Source organism: Halichoeres trimaculatus, unplaced genomic scaffold (assembly GCF_033239565.1).
Source record: "Halichoeres trimaculatus isolate MK-OKI-2021-1 unplaced genomic scaffold, fHalTri1.1 fHalTri1_scaffold_8, whole genome shotgun sequence".
In the NCBI taxonomy this organism is placed as follows: Eukaryota; Metazoa; Chordata; class Actinopteri; order Labriformes; family Labridae; genus Halichoeres; species Halichoeres trimaculatus.
This window is the reverse complement of record NW_027437186.1, coordinates 12,046,615-12,071,977: the sequence shown is the minus strand read 5'-3', so window position 1 is coordinate 12,071,977 and position 25,363 is coordinate 12,046,615. Positions and strand designations below refer to the sequence as shown.

Here is a 25,363-nt window from a genome sequence, read left to right as displayed (position 1 = left end):
TCTAACTTTGTCCAACCTCAGCAGTGATGATGTGTTGTAAGAGACCTTGCTTATTCAGCTCAACGATCTGACCACGTTCAAAGGGAGAAAGATTTTTTGCCTCTGCCATCAGGAGGTCATGACAGAGCGAATGCTAGACAGAGAATCACATTGAATTCATATTTTTGCACAGAGTATGTATTTTAGAGGCTGTGGTCTCAAACTTATGATCAGCTGAGGACCCAATTTATTTCAGTTAAATTGATAGCAAGAAATACCCTTTAAAAGTATTATTATTATTATTATTATTGTTGTTGTTGTTGTTGTTGTTGTTGTTGTTGTTATCATTTTGCCTCACATCCATTTTTTTTCCTCTTTACATTTTGAGCTGTTCTTAAAGCCTTTTTGGGGTCCAACAGCACACAATGTAAACTTGAGCAAATTTTCACCTAGTCTAAAAATATTGATCAGGTGTGTATCTGTTCAGATAAATGCTTCTAAATATTTTACAAAGGCAAAGGCATTTTCAAGTAAATAAAAAGGCAAAAACAAAGTATTTCTGATTTATACAGTATGTCAAAATTTCCTCTAGTATCATTCGAAACAGAAAATTCAGGACTGTTTTGGGGCTTTTAAAGTTAAATAATTTAACACGTTTCCCAAAGAATAAACCACACTCTTTGTACGAAGTATACGTTCACAAACTGCCCTCATGACTGCCACAATGACTCTTTTGTTAAGCCGAGATAATACTGACCACCTGACCACAGGTACACTGTGCACGAGCACAAATCGCTACATGAGCCTGCAGGTAGCAGTGACGACATGAAAAGAGCTGTGTCCTCTCAGATCGGTGTTATTGTGTCGAGGTGTGATCCGCAGCTCTCGTGCTGCTGGGAGCGCAGCATCTGTGAGGAGAGAGCAGAGCACCTTGCCCTGATCATCTGACGGCAGACGGCTCCTCCCCGCTCCCTCCATCCAGTCTCTACGCAAAGCAGCGACTCGGGCACAACTCCACTCGCGTTTCTGCACACAGACCAGTCTGCGAGAGCCGGAGACGGAGTCGAGTTATCCACTTTGAATAAACACGGACTCGCTTCCTCCTCCCTCTCCTGGTGTCTGCTTTCAGATGAACCAGTGATGAGAGTGGCCGAGAGGAGAGACGGACGCTTTTCTCCTGTGTGGACCAGCAGTGCGCAAAAGTGCGCTCCGTGGTTCAGCACCATCATCATTAACATCATCATCAACCTCCGCTCCTGAGATCAAGCCGAACCCGAGAGGCGCGCGGAGACCCTCACCCAACCCACGCGCGAGGTAACACGATTTTCTCTGTAGATTCCACTTAGTGTGTGTGAGATACATCCCCTCTGTCTGGGGCTCTTACAGCTCACACATGTGTTCATGCCTCTCTCGGTGGGATTTTTAATGCTTTTGAAATCAAGGGGGATCAATTTATCAATTATTGATCTGCATTGAATGAAGAAGATCGGCTTGATGCAAGCGGGATCTCTGATGCTTTGACCCACTGAATCGTGTGAAATAAATGCCTCTGCTTTCCTCAGTAGTTCACGTTTAAATTATCTGTAATAGAGTATTGATTAGACTAATTAAAATGCTACATCCAGTAAATTAGCTTTATAAGCTCCCAGGAGGTCATCCCTCTCCAGATCTTACGGGCTGTGCCTTTAGAATCAGCTCCACAATCACTCTTTAATAGATTAAAAGTTCTGCTTAATGTTTTTAGTTTGTGTGGAGGACATTGATCCTCTCACAGAAGTTGTACTCTGTGCTGGAGACTGAGAGGTCTCTCCTGTCAAAGGGCAGACATGTGCAGCCAGTGGTAACTCCTGCCTTGTTGTAGCCATGATATAAGCATCACCTCTCCTCCTGTATCTGCTATCAGGCTACCTACTGAAATTCCAGCAGTAGAGGATCAACGTCACAGGATGCAAATCGCCTCAGGCTGTGCAGTTCACCTTTAATTATGGGCGTGTGGGTGTTGGCTTACGTGAGCCGGTGAGTCTCCTGGCTGCAGGTTTTCTCTGAGGTATAAGCTGTGTTTGACTGGAACAAGTTCTCTGGTTAAATTTAAATGAACAACTCTGCTTTTAACAGCAGCTTCTGAATGTGTTCAAAGTGATCATCCTGGTCTTCATTAGCCTGAGAGCTGCTTTTAACCATATTCCCGCAGCTAAATAAATCTTAATTTCATATTTTCACAGTTTGACTTTCACAATAAAAGCACTGCCAAACTGACTTCTCAGGTTTTACCCACTCAGCATGAAGGTGTTTTTACCTGTTGGATGAAGGTCTGGGTATAAAAGACATTCCTTCACATTATTTTGAAGCAGTCAGATGAAGTTGAAGCTATCCGTCAGCTTCCCTCAGGTGAAATAGTGCAAATAAGTGAGTGGTGAAGGTTTTAGATGTATGTCTGATTCAGGAAGGATGTGTTGCAAATCCAGGTGTTGGGTGAAACATAAAGAGAAGTAGAAAGAAAAAAAAACATTTGAGTTACAGCCAGTTTTTACTCAGATTCAGCTCTTCATCCCACATCGTGATACTGCACTATATGAACACGCTTTTTGTCTATAGTCCAGTTTTTAAATACAACTTGAAAAATCCACTTTTGAAATATTTATTGTGGATTTTAGAGGCAGAAAGCTCAAGAATACCCTTGTTATCAAAGTGGCTGCGGAGTGAAAGGCTTTTGCTGTAGAGTGAGATGAAATTGGCAGAGAAGTGGGAGAGAGATGAACAGTGAGGGGTTAAAGGTGGATATGAAAGAGAGGGTCGTCCTCGTTATTTTCATACCCGACTAACCAACATGAATGGGGCTCCTGTTTATCCGTATTTAAACTGGGATGAATCCTCTTTTTGCTCTTATTTGTTCATAAAACAAAAGTCCGAGCAAAGGTGAACTGAAACAGGAGACAGCAAACATGACGGAGTGAGGGATTTTCCTGACAGTGAGTATTTATGTGTCTCTGGGTTGTGCCGGCAGGCGTCATGATCTCCAAATCCCCCCAAAGAAAACTCATGGTGCCTCGTTGATGTATGAGCGGGCAGACATGTAAGACCAGATGATGTTTCTGCATCATACCTGGAGAGTTTCATGCCGTGAGAGTAGAAAGGAAGAGTGGGGAAACAGGGAGGAAAAATGTTTCTCATCAACAGTTTCCTGCTATGATCTTTGTTTGATGGTGTTGGCTGCAGCAGAACAAAGAGGAGGGGGCAAAAGAGAAGAACAAAACAAAAAAGCGCCGTCTTTTCCTCCAGTTTTCCTAATCAAAGCAATCGAAAATAACAAGAGAAACAGATAAATATTTGATGAGGTTATGTTTGTTGAATAAAAGGAAAACTATTAGCCCAGGCACACAGGGATATTTGTTAAAAATGCAAATGAATTCCAGAGTTTTTCATTTTCCCTTTTCCAGGGTTGGTTGCTGTTGGTTGGCGCTCTCTCTTGGGAGATAAAAGAGCTTGTGTGAAAGAGGAAGAGCTCGTTATACTCGATGCAATCTTAAGGCTTGAATTTGTGCATTAATGTCCGTCTTAACTGAAAACTCTACCCCATGAACAATTAGCTTAAACAGTATCCTCGTTGTTTGCCTGGGATTGTGTGGCAGAAATAGAGTAATCTAATATATAACAGGTATAAAAAATGTTTTTACTGTAGTTTCATTGTTGCAATATAGTAAGTGTAAATGAAAAAAGTAAAAACTACTACAACGCTCTGGTTGCCAGCTTCAGCATAATTGAGAATAAGTCAGAATAAGTCTGTTATGGATATGAAAATAAGCAAGCTAGACTTCTTTGTTTGTAATATGTTAGTCTTGAGTCCAACTGGGCAGACAACTTCTCAATTCAAAAACAAGTCAAAAAACACAGGAATGCTATCCAGGAGATGAGAGTCTGTCAGAACTGACTGACATCTCTTAACCTGTGTCTGTAAGTCATGTGACAGCTGGCTCACACTCAGAAATTTCATACTTTCGAGAACCTGAATGTGACATTAATTATGGGTTTGACGGTTTTATTCCTAAAGCGTGAGGAGAGCAATGATATAACTAAAACAGCTCTTCACATGTGAATGTGCTAGACGTCTTTCACAGAGCCCTGACTCTCTCAATTAGACACTGTGCAAAGTGTTTCGCAGTTTAGGGAAACATGATGCACAGAGGTGCTGGCCAGTCTCCAAATAGAGCTTACTCTCACACCTAAACCAGTGCTTTGGATGAAGTTTGAGAAAAGTAGCTGAATTTTGTAAAGGAGTTGGTCCCATCTGTAGCTTTTGATCTGGTTCTCAGGCCACTTTCAGAAAAGGCTGAGCTGACTATACTCTTACAACTGACAACTACATTTGCACTTGAAAAACAGACCTGTCCCTTTTAAAATCTTGGATTTCAGGAAAGTTTGAGGATATAATGTGTAGAACCTTACAAAACTTCAAACTTGACTTACTCATGAAAGGGGGAATCAGGTCTTGGTCAAGTTGATTGACTGTTGTGAGCCCCGCATGAGGGGACCCCAAATCAGGGTATTTTTAAAGCCAAGCCATGATGCAAACCCAAAATGTGATATTCTAGCATCCAAAAAAAGATACATAAAAAAAGTAACCCCACTAACTCATTTCTTGCATCCAAGTTTACACTCGTATTTTTATTTTCTAATTGGAGGCCAAGAAAGCTGCGGAGTGAGAAAGTGTGAGTAGGCACATTTTAACCACATGACTAATCCAGTGCTCTGAATGTTGCTTATCAGTTGTAGAAACCTTATATCAATTCCTTAACAAGGGTGAAGTAAGTGTTAGATTTACACAGCACCAAGTGTGGGGCTCATAGACTGTATATTAATATTGACGTCTCCGCGGCTTCACTTGTCTGTTCCTGAAACAGTAAAATCAAGCTGACCTGCGGACGCTGCTACATTTGATATGGCAGCAGCTTTGAACTTCTTCTAAACAGCTTTAGGGCTCCCGACAGTCACGTGAGCTGAGCTGTGTCTCTGATTGGACAATAACACAATCCTAATATCTTCTAAACCGCAGAGTTAGAAAAAAATTCACCACCTGTACAGTGACATTAGTGATTCAGACCCAAGCTGTTTTTTAAACCAGGCTGTGAATACGTTTTTTAATGCTGTAAAAGTCTGTTTTCTTTTTGGCTTGGTGTGTATGTGGTTTCTGGTCTTTCTGCAGCCTTGAGCAGATGAACAGCAACTTTTAGCACTTCCACATAGGCTTAATTTACCTAAACTGGATGTTGCCCATTGGAAGGGGGAGCAGCTTATATCTGTTAGCTTGATAAAAAAATGTGACAGAAAACCAACTTGGGAATTTTGGCTAATTTCATCAAGTTAAGTAGGAAAAAGAGAGTTAGCCTGTGAATTTGTACTTGGCAGAAAAATACAAAGTTAAGTCCTCACTGATGCAGGATGCCATGACGTGATATATGTCTTTACTGCTATGCAGCTGTACAGTATACATTTCCTCTGGTATGTGAGCCTGTCTGAAAGGAGAAATAAACTTGTTTTGACCTAGAGCCCAACAATCCAGAGAGCAGTAAAACTAATAAATGTAGTTCTGCAGAGACATCTACAACTCTTATTCCTCTTCTTGTAAGATAAAATGTTTGTTTGGCGTACACCCCTTTGAAAGTGACATCTGTACCTTCGCTTTTTTGATAAGAATTGTGCTTCACAGTGATCGATCCACCTAATCATTGAAGTATCTTCAGCAGTAATATTGCTGCTGCACAGTGAAGACAGGGTGTTCACTTCCGCCACAATTATCACCAAAACGATCCCCTCCTTTTTGAAAACTGTTCTGCATCATCAAAGTTCTCATTTACTTACCCAACAGGGAGGAGAATTAAAACTTCAGCTGGACTTCAGTGAATATTCCTTTGTTGGAAACATGCTGGCCTGCTGCTTGTGGGACACTGTGCAGGAGCAGTTTCTCCTTGTTACCATAGTGACTGGGCTCAGTAGGACCAGGTAACATAATTTCCTGAGCACCCCGCTAAATAGAAGCTGTCAGCTGTCATGAGCCTGATGATTGACTTTGATGTGAGTTAATGATCGCTCTGTTCGTCTCGGAGCTGCGGGACTCGTTCATTATGCTGAACTGAACACGTGTTTGATTTTAAAACAGCGGAGCCTCAGTCCTGCTGGTGCCATGATTGTGGAGATTTGCACCAAAATGATTAAGTCACCCAAGTACAATCACTCATGCAGCATTGTGATGGTAATGTTATACAGAGGCGACTATTTGTGTGAGTCGGTTGAGTTGGCTGAATCCTCTGTCTGCCTCCGTTGTGGACTGATTCCCGATCAGGCTAACATTTCATATCAGCCTTATGGGGGGAATATTAGAGGATTAGCAACAACTTTATGCTTATTCCCCTACGTATCTTCCAGGCTTCTAAATCCTGTGGAAGCCATTGTTATTTTAAGTAGCTTGGCAATTGAGCGTGGAAGCAAGCTCTAATTCTCCCAAGTGTTTGGTGATGGGGAGAGGCAGAAAGAGCCTGCTTTTTGCAGTTACCTCCCCTGCTATTCATTCTCTTTCATGATGTGAAAGTGAGCAACAGAGAGAGGGCCGTGAAGCCGCCTGCCAGGACCTCTTCACTCCAATCCTTGGTTCATGCATAATAGATAAGTCACTGTAAGTTACAGTACCGGGGCAGAACTAGGCTAATGCCCAGATTTGCATATTTGTGCCGAATTCCATAATTCATGAGTGTGCAGCAAGCAGCGATCCAGGGTGTAAAGAGCCACTGTGGTCCATGTGCTGTATCTCAGGGCTTGTTACTCGCCATGTGCACCAACGGCATGGTAATAAAGCCTCAGGCGTTTTGGCTTGGAACAGTAAAAATTCATGTATGATATCAAAGTGGAGAGGCTCATTAAGCTCCCCAAAAATCAGAGGAACCAAAAGAAAAGAGTTCAAATTTAGTTAATGAAAACCTGATTGAGCTCACTTTGAGTGATATCTGCCTGGTTTCACACAAGACTGGAGCGTCATATCAGTAAGTTAACTCAGCCCTGAAGAGTGTCAGTCGGAGGAAAGAGAAGCTCTCACGTTAAAATATTCATGCCGACTGGTCACTTAAGGGTAAGATGCAAAATGCTATGCTTTTACATTTCTTAGCTCTTAATTAGAGAACACATGCAATATTACTCCTGAGAAGAAACAAATGCTGAATGAGGACTCTGTTGTGTTAGTTCATGCCTTTTTATTACTGAACCAAACACTCTGGACTGGCTGTGGATCATTCCTGTCCTGCACTAAACTTCCACAGCCAAAAAATATAACCATGGACAACACTCCTGTGGTCCAATTTACTCTATCCACTGATAACTCAGAGTGTGAAAAGTTGAAAGCTTTTGTGTATTTCTATGGATGGATCGTAGAGTTACCACTACATAAACATCTGAGTGTCAGCCTCTGGTGCTAAATGATGACCCTGGTGCCAAAGTGCAAAAAAAGTTCAGTTTCCTAAGTGATCACTTGAGATCCACAGTAGGCCCGGTGTTAAAGGGATAGTTTGTTTTATTTGGATCAAGTTTTTTCAGATACTTTGCTGAAGCACTTTTTTAATGCAACACAACAGATGCTAAACAGTTGTTAGCTTTTTGAAAATGTAGTTAAACCACCGATTGAGATGTTTTTGCAAAACACAAGTTTTTATGTCTGAAGAAAAAAGGAACTATCTCTTTATGTAGTCTCTATGTTTACAGCCTGGCTAAAAAAGGTTTTGTCTTCTGACCTATACTTTCTTTGTATGCAATAATTGCACACAGGTTTAACTTTTTAATATCACTCATCCATTAGGATTTTATTAAAGCTAACAGCTCCTGTATCTGTCATCGAGGGCGTGACAGATTTGTCTGACAGGTGGGGATGTTGTAGCTGCTTGCTCATCAGCAAGGTCTTAACTCAACTGTTCTGCTGGTTTCATGATTCAGTGAGTTAGTAGAAGTAGCACTTTTTAATATGGCAGCTACACCAAAGGGTGATGGCTCCATCCCTGACCAACACAGTTTGTGATTTAGGTAGGTACAGTGCTGAGAATCCAGAGGCTTAGTTTCTACTTAGTCAAAATGGAATATAGCATGAACTTATTTTCACTGAGAGCCACATCAGCATAATGGTTGCCCGCAAAGAACCAGATGTAATTCTAAGACAGTATCAAATGTAGCTAAATGTAGATAAATGCTTCAAAAATGCACCCTCTGAAAAAAACTGTTTACAGTTCTTCAGTTTCATTTCACAGACGCTGTGTTGTACGCTGTCCAAAGCAGCGTACAACACAAGCAAAAATTTAGACAGAAGGAAAAACCTAGTTAGTGCGACAACAGTTATTTGACTGCAGGTGCTGCCATTGAGTGGATTTTTTTTCTTTTTTTTTGTATTTATTTATGTATTTATTTATAGAAAAATCTAGCCAACTAACCACAATTAATTGCTGCAACAACATTCAGTAGTTAGTGCTGAAAATTCACTATGAGCTGAGTCTGAGACCTTCTGACTCATTCTACCCCTGAGGACAAAGAGGAGAAGCGTCAGATTAGGTGTTTAAGTGTTCCCAGAACAGATGAGTTTTCTGACTTCTGAAGTAGAAAGGGACTCTGTGGATTGTATAGGGTTAGGTAATTCATTCCACCATTTGGGCACAATAGAGGAGAAGAGTCTGGCTAGAGATTTGGAGCTGCGCTGGGCTGGGAGCAGCAGGCGTCTTTCACAAGCAGAGCGTAGTGGGCGAGAAGGAGTGTAGACCTGGATGAGGGACCCTAGGTAGGCAGGAGCCGTTCTTTTCATTGTTTTGTAAGCCAGAAGAAGAGCTTTGAATTTGATTTGAGCTGCTACTGGAAGCCAGTGAAGAGAGATTAACAGCTGGGTGACGTGTGCTGTTTGGGGCTGGTTAAAGACCTGATATGCTGCTGCATTCTGGGTAATCTGCAGAGGTTTAAACGGACACGCAGAGAGGCCTGACAGGAGGGAGTGGCAGTAGTTGATGTGTGAAATCACAAGGGCCTGTACCAGAAGCTGCGTGGCCTGTTGTGTCAGGTAGGGTCTGATCTTCCTTTGAAACCAGAGTTTTCAAAAATTTTCACTTTGGCCAGAGTTTTCAGAAAACCTCATTTTTAGTGACGTAAAGCTGCTGTTTTGTGTGGATGAGGCGTAAACTTATAAAGATATGAGGTTTCCCAAATACCCGGCTACCTGTGGACATGACCTATAAATGTTTACTTTTGGCCTCATCCAGCTCTCCTTCTTTTTTCTGTGTGTGTGACACATCTTAAAAAATAAACATGTCAAAACTGTAAACACTGCTGCTATCATCACCGCTGCTCACACTTCAAGTTTCTTTGTTCACCTGCTCTGCTGCCATCACTGAGACTACTGGACAAGATTTTATCAGAACATATGCACTTAGTTTGGCCTGTTAAGTTAGCATGCTAACAGAAACAATGCTTTTGGATTGATTTGACAGGTCTTGTGTGTTCTGATGCTCATGTTAATCACAGTTAATAACACTTGCCAAGGTTTTTGACCAATCAGAACCTAGTACACAACACAACTAAATCATTAGTCATAGAGCCGGGTATGAAATGTACCCAAGAAGCACATCACCTTCTACACAGCTGCCATCTTACTGTACACTTTTTCATGTTAAGTGAGTGGCTACAAATTTATTTATCGAGCAAAACAACAGCACTTGACCAAAGTGCTTTACATGCAGGAAACACAACAGCAAGACATGACAGCTTAAAGCACAAGAAGCGAGTCGTTTTTGTGTGAAACATAAGTTTTAAATAAATTGTAAAAGTGGGATAAATGAAGTAAAAACCATGCTTTACAAGAGCTGTTTGTTTTTAAGGGTTATCATCGTCTCACTGAAAGGAGGGATGAGGAAAGAAGTGTGTCAAAGTATGATCTGACCACTAGATTGTACTCATTATTCACATGTCTGTGCACTGTACCTTTAAACCCACCGTCGGTTAAGTTTAAAGACACTTCATTGATGTATTTTGAGTTTTGGTGTACTTTTGATACGTGTATTTTTATCCATGTAAGAACCTCTGACACATAGTTACCAGGCTGTAGTGCATTCGTGTTTCCAGTGGCTTTAAAGAGCAGCGTTGAAGCTGTGTAGCGAGCTGTGTGTTTGTCATCAAAAGCCCCCGCGTTTGAACTCAGCCTTGGGAAAGCCTCATTAAAAGCACAGGATCTGATGACAGAACAAGACAACAGGCTTTTTCCTGCTTCATTTGCTGCCATTCTGAGATAAACAGGCCGGGGTAGGGAGCGGGGCGAAGGAGGAGGAGGAGGCGGCGGAGGGCACTGACACCTGCTAGCGAAAAGATTTCATGGGCAACTTTTTCATCAAGAGGTTCACGAAAGCCTGACGCCACCAATGTGGCCAAGCGTTATGAAGTAGATTTATCATTCCACTTGATGACTGGCTGAGTTATTTATTCATTACCTTTGTTCTCTGCTGCCTCAGATGAGCAGACACATGCCAGCCATGATGCTCACAGTGTGTGTTACACATTCTGTTTTCTTTGCTTTCACACCCGTGTCTTGTCATATTTGTCAGGTTGATGGTATCTGCTGTTTCAGGAGGGATCACGACCCCATCGCGTGGAGCAAGATTTGTTTTGATTCAGATGCCTCTGCTCTGCCATATGTATCAGTTTATCTTGTGTGGGTGTGTGTGTGCGGTTGTGTGGGGCAGCAGACGGATAAGTAACAGATAGTGATGTATAAAATTATCACTGAAACATGTTCCTCTTCTGAGAAGCAGAGTAGAATATTTAAAAACCATTTTAATGAAATGATTTTCTGGGAAGATGCCTTTTTTCCTGCAAGGTGCAGATATTTAGATTACCAGGGATAAGAAGGGGAATCATTTCGAGGGAGATTTATGAGCATTCTGAATGTTTAAGAAGTCGCATTACCTGCTGGATCAAGTGTGTGTCAGTCACATAGAAGAAAAACTGCTTTCAGGGCAGTATTAATTCACCTCACCTTGTTCACCCTGTAGTCTGTGCTCTCTTAGCTGTGCACATCATCATGAGTTATTTTGAAAGAGGATGAATACTCATGCGAAGAAAATGTCAAGCATTGGTAGCTCCTTTTGGCTCGTGCTCTTTCCGCCACCAGAAGCAATATTTGACATTTGTTCTGAAGACAAAGATCAGTGTATGTCTAAATAGAGAAGTGTGATCTCTGAAGACATTGATTTTAGGTTTATTGCTGGAAGGTCAAACTTTACAAAGTCAGCACAGAAACAATCTGTGCTTTGATTTTCAAGTGAGGAGAAGAAAAAGAAACAGTGTCCTTCAGATCCAAACCTTTATTCTTTTTTTTGTGCTCTCAGTATACGTTTACAGGTAGAAAATGTTATTAAGGAAAGGTCTGAACGATCGTTCTCTGTAAAAAGAAATGGAACCTACTGTTAACTCTGGATACATGGTTAACAAGGACTCCCACACATGGATGAAGGACAGGCACAGAGTAGTCCCCAGAGAAAGCCGTCCACCTCATGTTAATGATGCCTCCGTCATGCTCGGCGACAGGGCGCTCAGCAGCCACATTTCCAGGCTGGGCAGGGAGCTGTCCGTGGTGCTGAATGAAACTGTTCATCTTGGTTTGCAGAGAGGAGAAAGCCCAGACAAACACCTCTCTCTCTCTTTTTTTCTCATCTGAAAAGCGAATACTTTCTTTTTTTTCCCTGAAACCTGAAATTGAACTTTGAAATATTCTTTTTCGCTTCCCAAGATTTTCTCACCCTTTGGCTTCGGGCACAGAGCTGATGTGAAGTGTTGCATGTATGCTAAAAGTCAGGGTGGTCAAAGTTGAACAATTAATTTCAAAGCAAAGAACACACACTGTAATAATGATGTGTGAAAATGACTTTCGGTCAGAAGTGATCAGTGTCTTCACAAATGAGAAAAATCTTTGCTTAATCAGGCAAAGAGGTGCAGAGGTTGTTTTAAGAATTTCAGATACATCAGTCACATGTAGCGTCATGAAGTCTCTCTGAGGAACTGTCATTTCCTGTTGATTATTGGTACCCCTTTGGAAGGCAAAGTTACTGTCATCTGGGGTTAGGAGCTGCATCTTCCATGAGCCGAGGCTGTTGCCGGAGCGTGCATTTGTAATGGACACAAATGACTGGAATTCAGATCTTTACCTCCGCCAAGGAGGTTATGTTGGGAGAGTTTGTCTGTTTGTCTGTGAACAACATAACTCAAAAACTAACAAACAGATTTTGATGACATTTTTAGGAAATGCTCAAAATGGGATAAGGAACAAGTGCTTAAATTTTGGAGGCGATCCGGATCACTGGCTGGATCCGAGACTTTATTAAAGGATTCTTTATCATTGTGAGATTGGGCCGTTTCTACCATTTGTGTAAATAACTCCAAGATGATTTTCTATGTATGTGTTTGATCACAACACAAACCAGAGTGGAAGAAAGGAAATTGTTGAAATGAGATATTTTGGACATTTTTTTGCCGGATGCAAAGTGTTGAGGTCATGGGTTGATTTGTAGATACATAGAATTATTTGCAGACTGGAGCACAGATGGCCTCATGGCCTAGGCCATGTTCCATGAGGTTCCCCCTCGCAGGCCGAGGTTCCCGGGAATTCCCTAAACCAGCCTGTGGTCTCTTTCCTACATGTCACTCCCCACTCTTGCTCTGTTTCCTGCTTTATCCTATGTCCTCTCCTCTCTGATTAAAAGCATAAAAGCCCCCAAAATAAATAGATTAATAAAAAAAATATTTTCAGAAGACTTTGATTTATTGTTGTCCATTAAATGACAGCCCAGGTGCATCCGTCAAACATTACTCATTATGATTTGGGTGTCATATTTTGCTCTGGTGTTGCTCTGGTCATGGATACCAAAACATGTGTATTAATGAAGTTATTTGAGGAAAAAAATACTTTCTCTTGCTCTTGTAGCTCTTTCTTCAAAGCTTCACCGAGTTGTAACAAGCAAGCACTTAAGGTGAGTGGTGTATATCACATTAAATGGAAAATCAAACATGAACAAAGTCACTTGAACTCAGGATGTTGGAATAATCACTCTTGATGGCAAAAATTGAAGTTGTACTTGTAGGTCAGAAAGAAACAGTACGAGAATGACACATTTACAAAATCAGTTCAAAACTCTCACAGTGATTTTAACCCCTTCCTGCCTGAATTAATTTACAGTAATATAAAACAAGTTGTTTTTGTGCATATTTGCTTTCTTACAGATGCTAAATTGAGTAAAGATTATAGATTTAATTCAAGCACATAACAGTTATAAATAAGTGATATGATATTTATTTTGGTATAATAATATTACTCTCTAACCAACATATTGGGATACCATCCTTGGTATGTATAGAATATGAATCAATGGGCATTAGTGGGATACAAAAGTCAGCTCGGGTGCATTGAGACTTGACAGGGTATGTCACAAATTCACAACAACAGGCATCAAGGGATTAAATCCTATTCTAAACTCAGATAATGAGTGAACATTTGTTTGGTGAACAACATCTTTTATTTTGTTTTTATTTTTTTAATACTTAAACAGTCAAAATACATTAGTGGGCATTTATTGTGACATGCACAACAGTTAAGCGTAAAACATCAATTTATTATCCAGGACACATTTGCTTAAAATGACGCATTTTTCAGTAAGTGATGATCAATGAGATTCAGCAAAGTATGTTGATGATTGAAACATTGCTGTAAAATAAAGATAGGAAGAAGAATCCATGAAGGCCATGAAGTCCATCAGTATCTGGACAGAGGACAGACATGTTTATCAGGGATGACCCAACACAGGTTTTTGACTTCCGATCCAGTTTTTAATGATATGCTCTGCCAATACCAATACCTTTCTCTGATACATCCTGTACTCTGTCGGGTGATCCCATTGTAGATGATGAATCATCTTTGTTGTATTTAAGTGAGCCCTGTTGGTACCTCCTTGAGGAACACTCACTTTACAAATGTTTCAAGATGCTGTTTTACTATCATTGCTTTCCAAAGAGAAGTAGTCCCACACAGCGGACATGTTTGTAGGGATGGGTACCTTTCACATTTAAAATGATACAGTACTGATGCCCGATACATGGCAATTGGTACCGGTACTCAACAGTACCAATTTTCTGTGCTTTTTTGTGTTAATGTGTTAAAAAGATATCAATTTGTTTAATAATAACTATATATTTTTTTCAACTTAACATATTTATTCTTCAACCTCTAATCTTGCAATGCTGTGTTTATGTCCAGCATGGAAAACCGCCTACTCTTCCACTTTCTCATTGTCACAAGGATGCATTTAGGTACCTAAACATGGTACCTTTTGATTTTACCTGAATTGGTACCTGGTACTTTTGACAGAATTCGGTCAGTACCGATAAAAGTATGTAATTTGGTGCTCATCCCTACATGTTTGCAACATGGCTTGATTTACAGCAGCCGTAAAGTGTGACGGTGCTGAAAACACGTGAAAACTGAATTGATCCTGGTCATGATCAAGGAAATCTGATACTATCCAGTCTTCATAAAATAGCCATATCAGGCGCCAGTCCCAATCAGGACATCCCTACTGTTCTTTTTTCATGTAAGTTATTTTCGGGTGTTTTTGCCAGTAATGAAAAGACATCAGACAAAGAGGCAGGAACTAAAGAGAGCAGAGAGACAGGTATGACCTGTTGTGAAAGGTCATCATGACCGAGGTGAGAACTGTAGCATCTGTGTACGCACAAAACTGCTGGACAAAACCAGAGCCCTTTAAAGCCCATATTTAATGTGGTTCAGGTCAACGAGCTGCAGCTCTCCACATTATTTTTGCTTTTGCTTCAGAGGGAAATTCACCAATAGTTGCATATAGACAGCGCTCATTATGAAGAGCTACTAATGTGTTGTTTAGAAAATTAGAGCATTGGAGTACATCATCAGCCTGAAATAACTTTCAGAGGTAAAAGGAGGACTTGCGGAAAAATGTTTTGAAGGAGGACTGCTGTATAAAAAGTTTGAGAACCACTGTCATAAACACAAAAATCAATCTTTAATAGACATCCCATTTTACAACAAAGTCTGGTATAAAAGTGCACTCAGTTATAATCCCAACCACAGTCTCAGATTCTTAGTGTCTGATTCATGATATTTTTAGATTCATCAGTCTGTTTTTATTTTATCAGCAGCAGCGATCTGCAGCTGTGGTCATATTATCACAACATTAACTCAATATTAAGAAGAACTAATCAACATTAGTGTGTCAATAAAACCATCATGATAACTCAGATTTTTCTCCCTTTTCTCATTTTTACATTTGGTATATTTTTTCCATTTCCCTTAGTATCATAATTGTTTGCTCGTTTAATCTTGTAATTATATCAGTTGTTGTTTCAAATGATCTACAGTATGTGTGCAGCAGATGTTCAGTCATTCCTCATAAAGTGGTTATTGTTTGACCAGTTGATAATTACAAGCACTGCTGATTTGGGTTTAAGAGGATAATGAGGAATATTTTCATATCTGCTGGTACTTTTTTATTTTTTAATCATGGAAGCGAGTGAGGCAGAAAAAAAGCCACATCATCTCTAAAAATGAGATTTAACTAAATGACATTTAATAACACAGAGCAGCTTAATCTGATTTGGAGGTGATTTGTATTAAAAAAGCTTGTTTTCTCTATTTGTTGTTAGTAATATTTATGAGTTAAAGAGGATGATTCATTTGTGCTGCGTTCTGTTCAAAACTCTGCTGCAGTATTAATGTTTCCCTGTAAATTAACCCACTTACCAGCCATCATTTCTGCAGCAGGTAAATATTTCATGCATGCAAAACATTGTGTTCAATTTATGCGTGCATATTCTATTATTGAAAATCTTTGGCTGCGGGCGTTTGCAGAAGAAGAGAAAATGTTAGCGAACAGATCCGTCCAAACCCGTCCGTGCAATGTTTAGATTCTGTTCACATCCACAACAAAGTGTGGGAATGCGCTTATACCAAAGTTTTTGAGGTTAGTTTTAACATTAAATCTTCATTTGTTGAGCTTCTGTAAAAAAATAAAAAAAAAAAAAAAAAGTTTCAATAGTGAGGGTGAAAATAACTGTCCCAGTTATTGGGATAACTGCAGGCTGCAGCTTGGCCCAGTAAGGATCACAGATTTTAGGCCTCACCTCAGAATAAGTTTTCATCACACAGCGCCCTCTTTACATCATTTCCACCTAATAAACTGCAATAGGATTACAAGTGTGGGCTGTGATCCGCTCCACAGGTCTGGAGCACAGTAGGGATTAGGTACGCTACTTGATGTCTGCGACTGAGGTTCCAAAGGATAATTCATCACCCTCATTTCATCACCGTGTGTGCGAGTACAGAGAAGGTGGCTCTGGCTATTGTCCAGACGAGAGCTGAGGGTGAGCTCTGCTCGTTCCTTGATAAAAAGGAGTAAGAGCTGAAACATTCACTGGACCAATATATTTGTTTAGACAAACATTTTCAAAGCCACAGTAGTCAGTTATTCATGCAAAAATACTAAAAATTCGCCCATCGTACATTTTCAAATGTGTTTACTCAAAGTTGTGACAATGTGATGTTAATTTTTTTTTTTTTAATTTGCCATTTCTTGAAAGACATAATAAATAAATTATCATTCCATGAAACTATGGCCCCATTTCCACCAAGGGGTTCGTCTCGGCAAGGCATGCATTTTTTGGCATTTCTGCAGACTAATACTGGGACAAATCCCTAAATAATGAAGATGAGCCACCCCACTTTTTGGGACCCTTCCTTTGGAGTGCCAGACCAAATGAATTAAGTCCCAGAAAGTGGAGCTACGATATTCTTCTTCTTCGGATTTATGAGTAGGGTACACTCTGTCACACTGCTATGGCGTCATGCTATTATGTAGCTCATGGGGCTATCGGCATCTGGCTCACTCGCCACCTACCACAAGGGGGCATGGTTGGCTGTGGAAACACAAACAGAATCAGGCCTAACCGATCCAATTTGCACAAAACTGTACTGCTCTAAACTGTTTGGTGCAAACGGGGCTAAATATAGATCCTTTGGCAAGTCTCCAGTGAACTTCCACTGAAGCCTTTACCCACTGAAGTAAACTATTAGATAATCAAGCGCTGAGGAGAAAACAGAAGTTACACAAAGTAAGAACCGTTGACCGTGTACAAACATGGCAGTGAACCTCTGTCTCATCTCGCACGGAGATGTGAAGCCAAAATACTGCCTCGATGAGATCTGACACGTCACGTTGTAGGAGCCAGGGCATGCACAGAAACAATCTGATAATACTCTTCTAATTACCATAACGCACATTTAAAGGAGCAGTGAGTGGTGAAGATATCAGCAGAACGGACTTGGCAGAGTTGTGATGTAATGTTCATAAGTATTTTTATTAACAGCAGGACTTAGTCCTGACCTTAGAGTTCTTCATAGCTGTAAACAGAGCTGTAAATCATGACATCACAGCTCTCCTCTTTTTCACCTCAAGTAACAAACTCACACTGCACTCTGGTGACTCCAAAACTTTTCTTTAGATCAGTGTAACAGAAACTACCTGCCTGGATAGAAAGTCTGTTTAGAAATTATATATTTGACATGTGTTTTAATGTATATTTTTAGATCAAGCTGTGTCCCACTTATGGAAGCCTGTTTCTTTAAGGCTAGGAGGGAGGGGGGAAAAAAAATAAACAAATAAAAAAAAGAAACAGGAAAGAAATGGGGGACTTGCTTTACAAATACACATAAATCAAATAAATTGATTAAATAATAAATACAAGTAATACATACAATGATAAATATAGAATAACCAGCCAATATTTGAAATAAAAAATGATAATAAAAAATACACTATAAAAAAACTAAGTCAAAATTAAAAAAAAATATGACAAAAAAACCCTGAAATTATTAGATATGTTAAAATTTCATCACTTATGTGTTTGTGACGTTGTTGACGGAACCAAGCAAAGGATGTTATTTCCTGAATAAGGTTACCTCTACACAGTATTTTCATGATTTTAGATGCAGTTGTGTTGTGTTTTTATTTTATCATTTTTGCAGCTTCACAACAGCTGCTGTTTTAGGTGTTTTAACAGTATGGTATTAACTATGTTCTTTAGTGCGAACTAAGGACTTCAACACATTGTAAATAATTTGGTGGTCATTGTTTACACCCTATATAAACCATACTGACTGTTCTCCCAGGACTTTATATATATATATATATATATATATATTTATATATATATATATATATATATATATATATATATATATATATATATATATATATATATATATATATATATATATATATTATCCATTTGGGAAAGTTATCCAATGCCAGTGTCCTCTTCTTCTTCTTTATTTTATTTCTTTATTATTTTTTTAAAGGAAACTCATACCCCACTGTTATAATGAAGGAAGAGGTCTCTAAAACTTATACTACAGCCAGGCAACAGGGGGAGCTCTAATTTTTTTGGCTGCATCACTGTTGTTCTGGTCCATTGTAAGAATATCTAAGAGGTACAATGCAAAATGTAATAGCATCAATTCATGAATAGCTGACTGCATGGTAAAATAGACACTGTCGTTTTAAAAAGAGCCAAACAGTGCATGAGTATTTTAATGCTTTTATTTTTTTATTGCATCTTTGTTATTGGTTTTTATCGTAGCATTTTTTCACTGTACTGCTGCTTTCATTAAAAAAAGATGGGTACACTTGCTCCACCTGACATTTCTCTCTCTCTCTCTGAGTCGTTGCTCATGTATTGATGGTCAGGGGCATGTATGTTGAGGATTCAGTGCCTATTTTGTCTTGTGTGCAAGGAATCCAGTTTTGTTCAGACATGCTTGTTAAAAAACTTGTAAGGTATGTATGGTTGCCCTTTTCCAGCTCAGAGTATGTGCTGCCATATCTGTTCAGTAATGAATCCCAGAGCAACAGATGCAGTTGCATCAGGCCGTGATTTAATGCAAGGAGCTCTCCACATGGGAAAACTCATTGCCCAGCAAATTAAACCATTACCTCCCCAGTTGGAGTTAAATATGGAGAAATGACTCATTTAATGTCTGATTACTGCCTAATACAGTCATCCAAACAATAGAGACCACTCATTCCCACAAGTAAATTCTGTCTTTTCAAAATAAAGCCAGCAATTGCTTGTCAGGGTCACGGTGGAGTTTTTATTAAAAGATGCAGGCTAAGAACACAAAAGAATTCATCTGTTCGGACTCATTATGACATGGCTCTCCGGTCCAAAGATTCGTCTTCATTATCCAGCCAAGCACCGGGCAGATAACGCCGCCTCATTTGCTTTCGGAGCCTCATTTTTCCCCGAACGATAATGCAGCTCCTCTTTTGTGTGGCTGTTGTGAAGACAAGCAAGCCATTTTCAATATGCACGCAGGATTACAAAGGTTAATCATCAATTTAAAGCTAATCTTTGTTAAATACCAATAGAGGCATGGTGTGTGCTCGAGACAGATATAATCAGGCAAACCCCAAAACAATCCTCCATCTAAATGAAGTGAAAGATGGTTAATCTGGGCTCTGCGGTGGGGGCTGATGAGCCAGGAACGAGGACGGGTTGCATCACGCGTCTCCACTAATGTTGGGCTGTTTGCAAAATCTAGTCGGTTGATCTTTGGGGCTAACTTCAGAAACTGTTCTACTTGGATTAAGAGGGTTGCAAACAAAGCAAGTTTATGCAATACTTTTGAGAAGGCCTCGGGGGGAAATGTAAAGAATCTGTATTGCCTCATTATTGCCATGGAGTTGAGATAATTATGGAGTTTGAAAGTTATGCAATCAGGAACAAGATCCCCTCCCCTCCTCTCTGTCTGGGAAAATGAGTAATTAATTTTCCCCCTCTTTCCTCTGTTAATATGCAGGCGACTGGGAACACAGGATCCCAGTCATTATCTGGTCTGCTCTGGAGAAACATGTCTGCCAAGTTGGCTAATTAAAATTAGAGCTGGTTTTCCTCCATCCCACCCTGTTCATATTTGTCAAAGGTGTCTTCTCCTGATATCAGTGTACTGTCGACTCCTGTGTAAGAGGTTTCCTTGGCCTGGAACATTTTGTTCTGGGGCTCTTTTACTTGGTCTCCTTTCAAGCATATAATTGAATAATAGAGCAATTTAAGTGCTGTAATGCTTTTAAAGGATGTGCAAAGTGACATTTAGTTGGTAGTTTTGGATCTTCACAATGTAAAGTGAGTCAGGGAGGTTTGTCTCTTTCACCCAAAGTGGAGATCATGCTACACTTTAATGTAGAAAGATGTTTCAAATCACTTTTCACATGCATAAACTAAATTTATTTCAGCTAACACACTTTCAGTTTGTCACATGTAGGAAACAGAAATTTCGGTTCCTGTGTTAATATTTTGCCAAAAATCTGCCAGATTATCCTGAAGTATGTACCCGCCTTTAGGACAACATGCAAACTCCATACAGAAAGGTCGGGCAAACTTGGGTTCAAACTGGTGGCTTTCTTGCTGTGAGGCTGCAGCGTTAAGTACCGTGCCTCCCTGCAGCCCCTCCTGCAAAATCACCCTTAATGAAATCGGCACAAAAAAACACATTTTGATAAAAAAAAAAAAAATCTGCTAGTTTTAGGTCCTGAAGATGTTTTTAAGAAAGCAGCAATTTTTTAAAATTGGTTTCAAATCGTAGATAAAGACAGCTCAGCATTGTGTCCAGTGAAGTAAAAAGATGAATGAATGTAAATATCTTGAACATAAATCAACATTAGGGATGGGTACCTTTCCATTTAAAACAATACAGTACTGAGTACCTGGCAATCAGTATCTTTACTAAACGGTACCAATTTTTGGTACTTTTGTGTGTTTATATGGTAAAAAATATCAATTTGTTTCATAATGAAATCTAAATATTTTTCAATTTGTCATATTTAGTCTTCAGTATATAAACCTGCAATGCTGTGTTCATGTCCATGGAAAATCACCCACTCTTCCACTAGGGATGGGTACCTTTTACACTTGAAACGATACGGTACCGATGCCTGGTACCTGGAAATCGGTACCAGTACTCAACAGTACCAATTTTCGGTACTTTTTTGTGTTTATGTGGTAAAAAATATAAATTTGTTTAGTAATAAAATATACATTTTTTTTAACTTACATATTTATTGGTCAATATGTAATCTTGCAATGCTGTGTTCATGTCCAGCAAAGAAAATCATCAACTCCTCCAGTCCCTCACAGTCACAAGGATGCATTTAGGTACCTAAACATGATACCTTTTGATTTTACGTGAATCGGTACCCGGTACTTTTGACAACATTCGGTCGGTACCTATAAAAGTACCTACTTCAGTACCCATCCCTATCTTCCACCCTCACAGTCACAAGGATGTAAGGTACCTAAACATTTTGATTTTATGAGAATCGGTACCCAGTACTTTTGACTGAATTTGGTTTGTGTCTATCAAAGTACCTAATTTGGTACCCATTACTCAACATTCAGGGATTCAAGCAATTAAAGTGTTAGCTGTAACTTCATGGGTTGGAAAAATGAACTGCAAGGATCTTCTGGAGATTTTTAAGTAACTCCAGTGATACGTGATATTTTTGATGAAGCTGGAATTGCAGAACCAAAGAGTTCCAGTGCTTCCCCTCTCCGTTGATAAGTCTCTCTTCAGTCATGTTGGGGTGTAAAACCTCAAACCTGTTGACTCCTTATCTGGCTCCCTTCATTATGTCAGTTTTACGATCTAGATTTGACATGGTTTGTTTTATTTTGAAAGTCTCTGGGTGTCTTTTTTTTAAAGTAGTGTCCGTGCATGTCTTCCCCCATTGATCTCCCCTGCAATGAATTGACGCATCACGGCTCCAACATCCAGATCAAAAAGGATGACTGGGTACTAGCTGGGACCTGTCGGACCACAGCGAAACAGATCCAATCTCAGTTTACACATTGACTTGAATGAAAACCTTTATAATCCAGTGCTGGACTGCAGATGCATCCGGTGTATTTCAGTTGTTACTGTCAGAGATCTCGAGTTTCAACATGGATAAGTTCTCCTGTGGTGTGAGTTTCCACTTACTTCACGTTTTATGAGCATCGTCTGAGAAAAAACAACTACTTTGAGTGAATCCTGCAAGAGAGGTGTCGTAATCTTTTCAGCAACATTTTAATGTGAGCTGATTAAATATTTCTTCTTATACGTTGGGTTATAGGTTGACCCAGTTAGGGGAACTTATACTTTGATAGCGTTGTCTTATTATGCCTAAAGATGTCTAGGTACACGTCACAAAAATAGCATTTGAATGCTGTCCACAGCTTCGACCTCGGGTGGTCACCAGGTTTAAAAACAAAGGCACTGAAAGTTCTTGCAGTAAAATAACTTTAATTTCCTGAAATAGTTTTATGATGGGTCCAGAAAAACACATTGCATTTCTTATTAACCTACACCGTTCAGTCTCCAGGGCAGGAATTTACAATAATGGGAAATAGAATGATTTCACCTTAATGGCGCAGGCAGTAATACTATTGACAGGGTAGACTCCTTTAATAAAGAAAAGCCCCGCAGAAAATCAATAACCTGAACTAATTTCCAAAAGGACTCAGACTTGTCTAGACAAACAGGGCCATCACACTAAACCAAACAAAGACGTTTTTAGAGCCCCTATTTCATTGATAGAACAAACCAAGCCTGTTTTCTCATCTTTGCAACAAGACAAGCAGACCAACAAGCAGCTCTGCTCATGCTCTTTCTCAGATTCTTTTTATCCCCCCATTAGGCTCGTGATGCTGGTCCACAAACTTCTCTAATTAAGAATTCGTCTTCAGCAAACCCACCCATAAAGCGGGCCTGGCTGCAGACTGTGGGGCGATAAAAGGAGTTATTGGGCCTGCGACCTCCTTTGCTTCTTATCTCCCATAAACACTTCAGTTGGTTTTACAGGGCCACGGAGGCGGCAGAACGAGCAATAAGCCAAAGGGGAACAGTGGGGGACTGATGACTTATTCATGAAGAACTGGAAAACAAGACAGCACAGATGAAATTGACAGTGAGACGTCCTTACACTCCAAGCTGTGGTGTAGTTCTGATAAGACTGTCCTCTAACTGGAGCTGATTAATCTTTGGCCTGGGTTTTATTTCAGTATGCACCATGGAGAGGCCTTAAGGATAAATTATGTAGTCTAAAGCCCTGTGGCCCTCTGAGAATGGATCCCCTCCCCGTTTATCTTTACATCATCCTGTATATTATACACCCGTAAATAATACTTATTATAGCAACATCTTCTTCTCTTTAACCCCATAAATGAAAAATTATACACAGTTATACTTGTAATTATGTTGTGTGTTGGTCAGTAACTTCTACGCATTGTGCTATGAAGGTAAAGCAAATTAAAAGTTATGATGATAATGAAAGCTTGCAGTTTATGGCCATGCTTAAATTGATCAAAAAAAATCAATCAGGGCCAATTTACTATTAAAAATTAGGATTATAATTAATTAGGATTAGTATAACTAGGATTATGCAGTCTGTTGTGGTTTGGTGCGTTCCGTCCTTGTCCATCATCATGAGCCAGACTACAGGACAGCTGGAGTCATGTGGTGGAGGATTGAAGGTCTCTGACCTGTTGCCTCCAGGCCTAGCTCAGGTCATTATGAAGATTTGTTGTTGTATATGATTTGACCTCAAAATGGACAGTTGGAGTCCAAAAATTAACCTGATACTTTGATGTTGTTTCGATGCCTTTACCTCACTCTTGCAGCTGGGGTTAATTTGACGCTTATTTTCTCAGGTCTTGTGTAGTCTTGTGCATAGGGATGGGTACCGAGTTAGGTACTTTTATAGGTCCCGACCAAATTCTGTCAAAAGTACAGAGTACTGATTCACATAAAATCAAAAGGTACCATGTTTAGGTACCTAAAGGCATCCTTGTGACTGTGAGGGAGTGGAAGAGTAGGAGATTTTCCATGCTGGACATGAACACAGCATTGCAAGGTTATATATCAAAGAATGGATATGTTAAATTGAAAAAAAAAAATGTATTTTATCCTTCAATAAATTGATATTTTTTTACCACCATAACACAGAAAGTACCGAAAATTGGTACTGTTGAGTACCGATACCGATTGACAGGTACCAGGTATAGGTACCGTATCGTTTCAAATGTGAAAGGTACCCATCCCTACTTGTGCATCAGATACACAGACTGTATAGAATATGGATGTAGTATCCCTGAAGTCACCCATCTGTTCCTAATACAGAATGATTGTCTGCGGAGGTCACATTGGAAATGCTGACTCAAGATGTGAGCTTTGAGCTTCTTCACTGACAGCTATAGGCTCTAAGACATGTCAGTCATGTGAGCTACACCTCTGATGGGGCAAAGTTGTGATCCTAACATCTTCTAAATCACTGAGCTAGAAAAAAAAAATCTTCCCCTCACAGTGAGGGTCAATAGATACAGAAGTGATTCAGACTCAAGCAGTGTTTTGCACCATGCTGCAAATGTGTTTTTTAATGGTGTAAAAGTCTGTTTTTCGGTTCGGTGTGTAAGTAGTTTCCAAGGGGCAACATCCGGTTTTGAAAATTGGAGCCTAAGTGGAAATGCTAAAAGTTGCTGTTCATTGAGACTCTACATGAGGCTGGCTGCAGAAAGATCAGCGACTGTGTACACACCAAGCCAAAAAACAAACAAAAAAAGGCTATTAATGCTTTAAAAAGCCTATTATAGCCTGTTTTTTTTGTAAAGGTCTTAAATTCTAATTTTGCTATTAGCACATACTATACAGGTATTTTATTTTTTTTTTCTAATTTAGCAGTTTAGAAGATTTTAGGATCATCTGATTATCCAATCAGCTCATGTGACTGACAGACGCCATAAAGCTGTTAAAAAGGAAGCTCAAAACCCAAGTCATATCCAATATGACCCCTGCCAACGATCAGCTTCATTATCCCGGAATCAGGAACAGACAGGTGACGTAGCGGAGACTGCGTCAACATTTTATACACTCTACGGTGGTTTCTGGTTTTTCTGCAGCCAGCCTCAATTAACCGTAATTAAACTGCAACTTTGAGCACTTTCACAAAGTCTTCATTTTTTAAATCAGATGTTGCCCCCAGATCTGGTGGCCTCTAACCTGACAAATCTGAAATACAGCCAGAACACAACAGAGAATGGAACCAGAGGAAGTTAATGCATAATTAAATCTATCAGTACTGCTCACTTGTTAGGATTTCATTATGCTTAAGTTCTAGCTCATTTCACTAACTACGATCGAAAACAATTTCTCACAAAATATACATTTGCTGTTTCCAAACCTTTAACCATAAATTATGCTTATATCAACTTTGGT

At 39.7% G+C, this 25,363-nt stretch overlaps 1 protein-coding gene across 1 annotated transcript in view; it reads left to right on the top strand.

The window, feature by feature from the left end:
- Positions 1–841: 841 nt before the first annotated feature.
- Positions 842–25,363, top strand: part of hs3st1l1 (heparan sulfate (glucosamine) 3-O-sulfotransferase 1-like1) — a 55,710-nt gene continuing 31,188 nt past the window's right edge. The window contains exon 1 of the mRNA XM_074675843.1: positions 842–1,293. The gene's annotated coding sequence lies outside the window, so the exon portion shown is untranslated. The remainder of the gene's footprint in view (positions 1,294–25,363) is intronic.